The sequence below is a fragment of the Zalophus californianus genome, chromosome 1, assembly GCF_009762305.2.
Source record: "Zalophus californianus isolate mZalCal1 chromosome 1, mZalCal1.pri.v2, whole genome shotgun sequence".
Lineage (NCBI taxonomy): Eukaryota > Metazoa > Chordata > Mammalia > Carnivora > Otariidae > Zalophus > Zalophus californianus.
The window spans coordinates 158,201,324-158,207,567 of NC_045595.1; positions in this window are offsets into that span (position 1 = coordinate 158,201,324).

Here is a 6,244-nt window from a genome sequence, read left to right on the forward strand (position 1 = left end):
CTTTTATGTAGTGAGTACTCAATAAATGTGTGCTGAATTTGAATTTAAAAATTTAAAATAATAAAGACCGATGAAGGTATGAGTATTAAAAGGATGAATAAAATAAGAGAAAATATTTACAACATATGTAAGACAATCTTCATTAGCTTGAGTACATTAACTCCAACAAATCAAAAGAGAAAGACAAAAAAATCCCATAGAAATATGGGCAAAGGATATGTATAGCTATTTTTACAAGACTGGAAATATAAATGTCTAATAAACATAGGAAACCATAGTCAACCTCAGTAATAAAGGGAAGTGTCAATTACAAAAAAAAAAAAAAAAAAATCCAAGATGCCATTTTTTGGGTACATCAGATTGGTAAAATCAATAATTTTGATAGTATTAACTAAGAGGGTTATGGGGAACAAACAGTTTCTGATGGGAGTAAAAATCAGTATAACCATTTCAGATAACAATTTTCAAGGATGGTTCAATATTTCTGTTTTTCAGCATCTACTCGAAGTATTATTGTTCATGTGCACAAGGAGGGAATACTACAGCATTATTTGTAACAGGAAACAAACCTTGCTATCCTTCTGCAGGGCTTTGTCATGCTAGCTATAAAGAATGAGGTTGTCCCTGCAGAGGGATCCTCTCTGACTGTCTGAAACACCACCTTTGTCTCTGTCCCTTTACCCCACTTTCTTTCTCCTTTTATCCATCACTTCATATTATATTACTCATGCATATTCTCATTTGACTATTATCTTTCTTCTTCTCTAACATGTAAGCTGACAAGAATAGAGACTTAGTCTATTTTTCCAGTGCTATATATACAGCCTCTGGCACATAATAGGGACTCAATAATTGGTTATTGAATGACTTTTGTGGAACTGTATGTAGCATCATGGAAATATCCTCAAGGCATATTGAACAAGAAGAAAAAGCAAGTTATAGAATAATACATCTAGGATGATATAATTTATATACAGTAAGTATAAAAACCAACTTTTTTTCAGTGTCTTTTTAATAATTCCATTCTCTCTGTATCCCCTTTCATTTCAAGCTTGGCCATCTTAGGCTCATCACCTTAGCAGAAAGACATATTTGGGCAGAAGGTAAGAATGTTACATCTATGCTCCTTCCTAACTCTGGTTTTCAATAGCGTAAATTCTTTTAGGGAAACAGAGAGAATTCTGAATCTTTTCCCTCCACCCTCCCCAGAACCTAAACAACAGCAACAACCAACCTTGAGCTGAGCAGAGAAGGGAAAATGGGGTAAGTGATGAGAACACAGATTACTCTGGGGGGCTATCTCACCCAGGCAGAGCTTAGGAGGTGAAAGGCAGAGGGAATTTTGGAGGAAGAGAACCTGGATGACTTTGCAGGGATTCTCTTGTTTTAACAGGCAGTAGCAGTAGACTGATTCCTACTCTTCCCATCTTGATGTGGCAAAGGCAGGCTCCAGTTCTGAGGAGCCAGGCAGAGGGAAACAAGGGTTTTCTCCACAAATGCCTGTGAGACAGATGACTTAGAGGACCAGATGCTTCCCTAATTGCCACCAAATGTACCTTATTTTTATCCTATTTTATTTTAATTAACCTTTTGATTTGAGTATAGTTGACACATGATGTTATATTAGTTTCAGGTGCACAACATAGTGATTCCACAAGTGTAAACATTATGCTGTGCTCCCCACAAGGGTAGATACCATCTGTCACCATACAATGCTATTACAATGTCATTGACTATATTCCTTATGCTGTGCCTTTTATTCCTGTGACTTATTCATTCCATGACTGGGAGCCTGTACTTCCCACTCCTCTTTACCCGTTTTGCCCATCCTCCCCACACCTCTCCTCTCTGGCAACCCTCAGTTTGTTCTCTGTGTTTACAGATCCAATTCTGCTTTTTGTCTGTTTATTCTTTTTTTGTTTTAGATTCTGCATAAGAGTGAAATCACGTGGTATTTTTCTTTCTCAGTCTGACTCATTTCACTTAGCATAATACCTTCTAGGTCCACCCATATTGTCATAAATGGAATACTTGTGTACTGTGGGTGGGAATGTAGATTGGTAAGTCAACTGCAGAAAACAGTATGGTGGTTTCTCAAAAAATTAAAGATAGGATTACCATATGATGTAATAATTCCACTACTGGGTATTTACCCAAAGAAAACAAAAACACGAATTCAAAAGGATATGTGCACCCCTATGTTTATATGTTTATTACATTATTTACAATAACCAAGATAGGGAGGCAATCTAAGAGTCCATTGATAGATGAATGGATAAGGAAGATGTGTTATATATATATATATATGGAATATTATAATAATATGACATAATGGAATATTATAATATTATAATGGAATATATAAAATGGAATATTATAATGTATATATATACATATATATATATATGTAGAATATTATGCAGCCATAGCAGAAGAGAGGAGGAAAGGGGCCAATGAACTAGGAACAATGTTTTTTATGCTACCAGAATAAGTACTCTAAATATTTTTTTAAAAGATTTTATTTATTTATTTGACAGAGAGAGAAACAGCGAGAGAGGGAACACAAGCAGAGGGAGTGGGAGAGGGAGAAGCAGGCTTCCTGCTGAGCAGAGAGCCTGATGCAGGGCTCGATCCCAGGACCCTGGGATCATGACCTGAGCCAAAGGTAGACGCTTAACCTACTGAGCCACCCAGGCGCCCCAAGTACTCTAAATATTAATGATTTACCTTGCAACTCAGAGTGGAGGCTGAGCTTTACACCTGTATCTATATAATCCAGTAGGTACATAGAAAAACATCTGGAAGTTTGCAAGCATGTACAGGGGACTCGAACTGTGGTTAGTAGTGAAGAGAGGTTTTGGCTTGATCCGTAATGTTTTGGATTTTGTACCAAGAAGGTGTTCGTGTAGTCAGTGTAATTAAAAATAAAAATTTCCAAAAGATAAAAGATACAAAGACAACCCAATGTACTTGCTTGCCAAAAGGTGGGGTAAGAATTATCAGGTTTGCTAAGGCCATGTAGAGGGATTGAGTTTAGAGTTGACAGGTTTCTAAGAGGAAACCCAATAAGGCTGGGGCAGAGTTGTCTAAGTTTAACCTATAGAAAGCTGTGATTCTGCATTTTTACTTATTCTTCATGTAGGTAATTCCTCTGGCCTCCCTACAGACTTGTCTACCATCCTAAAAATGCCAGAGTTTATGAGAATTTGTAATTCAAGAATTAATCAAAGGCTTATGAGGAAAAAGATGAAACATTAAAACTAAGTTCTGTCATGGATATGGCTTTTTAATTACTTGGGAAAACAATTTAACAGTCTGATATTTATGACTGTCTCATACTTTTATAGCTGGTTTCAATTATATTAAGTTGTGTGCAACTTAAATTTCATTGTCTGTGTCCTTGCTTTAACTAGTATCACTTTAAAATTAATTTTGTTTTTCATTTCTTGATGCCTCTGTTTCTTGAAGTTAATGAACAGTTTGAAGTAATTTTTAGTAAGTTAGTAAGCATGTAATTATAAAACTACTGAAGTAGAAAAACTTGGACTTTGAGAAGCATTTCATTCATAAATCATCAGTGTTTGAGGGTCCCAAACTCTGGGTGCACTGATGCTTACCTATAATGATTTATCTTAAAGCTACTCTGTCCCCTTAACCTTTTTCTTTCTGTATCGTGCTTCAACTTTCTGCCAGTTAAGTTGTGCCTTTGAAGACTGATTCAAAAGGCCAGAATGAAGTAATCCTCTCTCTCAGGCAGTTCCAATTGACCTTTGGATGTATCTGATGCCCTTGTGATTTCCATTGGATATGCATACTGCATCATGATGATTTACACACAAAAAATGATTTACGCACAAAAGAAAATTAGTAATACTGGGTAGCTGAAGGAATCTCTGTAGCTGGAAAACCAGCACTGGGAGATGGGCAGGAACAAACCAGTCTAATGAGGAGTAGCACTGCTGTCATAACTGCCGGACCACAATGGATGCCATAGCTTACAATACCACCATTACGGTGAGCAAGTGTGCTTGACAAATCATGCCTGGGCACTTGTCCAACAACTTCTAGACAGACTGGCAAAGTAAGTATTCTGCATTTTCTGGGTCTAGAGTGGAAGCAAATGCTCTACATCTCACCAAGACTCAGAAGGTGGAAAATTCACAAACACAAGAGGGGAGTTCAAAGGCCAGGAATTGCAAAAACTCATAAATGTTTATCACAGGAATTAAAGTGGAGCCTTTTGTTCGTTTCCTGAACCTGAAAGATTTATAAACACTGGATCTCTGAATATTAGGTATTAAATGCCTAACTGAGTATATTAGTTTTCTATTGCTACATAACAAATTATACCAAAACTTAGCAGTTTAAAACCAAAAGAAGCATTTATTCTTTCACACAGTTTCTGTGGGCCAGGAATTCAGAGACAACTTAGCTGGGCAGTTCCGGCTTGGGAGCTCTCATGAGGTTGTAGTCAAGGTATCAGCTGATACTGTAGTCTTCTGAAGGCTTGACTGGGGCTGGAGGATCCACTTCCAGGGGTTATTTACAGGCTGACACTTAATACCAACAGTTGGCGGGAGGCTTCTGTTTCTCCCCCTATAAACCTCTCTACAGGGTTTGAGTGCTTTCGGACACAGAAGCTGTTAGTAAGCTAAGAAAGAGCAAAACAGAAGTTGCACTGTTTTCCATGATACTTCTGCATAGTATTCTACTGCTAATAGAGGTTAGTCCCATTCAATATAGGAAAAACTTCCCTGGGGGCATGAACACCAGGAGGAGAGGATCACTGGAGGCTGGACATCACACTAAACAAAATAGAAATTTGGGAACTATCTGGTTAATTTCATAATCAAAGTAGAAAATCAAACAGATTCGCTATCCATTTGACTCTGAGATATGCAGACACAAACTTGGAATGAGGTTATCATAATTATTTGACTTGAAGGCCAAAAACTTTCCTGAATCTATTAAATTATGATGATTAAACAAAAGCCAGAAATTAAAAGTGTCTCACAAAGTAGATTCAAGAATTTTTTTCAATTGAAGCCAGTTTGGAATTTCTTCATCAAAAGATACTTCCTGTTACTCTTCCAAAGCTGTCAGAATCAAATAAGAAATTAGAAAATTAAGGGGATTTGTTCTTCTTGGTGCATTGTTTGGCTGGAGTGCTACCTTATTGGAAAATTTTTAAATTGTTTAAAATATTAGATTCTCTTTACCTAGAATTATGAGCAGTCATGCAGTGTTGGACATGAATGGTAAAAGATAAAGACCATTATTTTCCATGCTAGGGCATGTCTAAATCTTTTTCTTGTTTAACTCTCCCAAGCTTGACTTACTCTTTTCTTATTCCACTGCTCCCACAAATCAGTTAAGAAATGGAGAAAATGGAGCAAATTTAACGAGTTTTTCCTTCTTTGGCCCTAAGTGAAATTATTTGTATATATGTCGCTTTGGGTTTAAATAAATATCACTGCACTTCAGATGGAAAGAAATAAAGAAAGAAAAGGAGAAAGAAGAGAGAGAGAGAGAAAGAAAGAAAAAGAAAAAGAAAGAAGAAAAAAAGAAAGAAAGAGAAAGAGAGAGGGAAGGAGGGAGGGAGGGGGAAGGAAAGGGGAGAAAGGGAGAGAGGGAGAGAGGGAGGGACAGAGAGGGAGGAAGGAAGGAAGGAAGGAAGGGAGGGAGGGAGGGAAGGGGAGAAAGAGAGAAAGGGAGAGAGGGAGATAGGGAGGGAGGGAGGGAGGGAGGGAGGGAGGGAGAAAGGAAGGAAAACTTCCTGATCACCAACTTCTCAAGGGTAGAGAGAATGGGTTACCATCCTCAGGAGGTGAGTGAATTTATAATCTAATCCTAGAAGGGCTGGGGAATTGATTGAGCTCAAGGGGATGTCAATCACTTTAGCACTGCAAATGGGCTAAAAATTGGAAGCGTCCCTCTGCTGAAAGAAGGACATAGTAGAAGGTCCTACAAAGTCTGATGAGGTGTACAGAATACAGGAAGACCCCCCCCATCCCAATAAAAGAAGGAACATTTGGCTGGAATCTGTACAAGCCATGTGTTGGAGCCAGCTTTTACTAGCTTGTAAGATCAAATACCAAATGTTCAGGAAATTTGGGAACTGGTTGCTCAACTATTGGTAGCTTGAAGTAGGCTACAGTGGGAATACTTACACCATGCTGCAACTCAGGGCTCCCTCTTCACTCCCCTGCACCTTGTGAAAGAACCAGTTGTTATGGGCTGAATT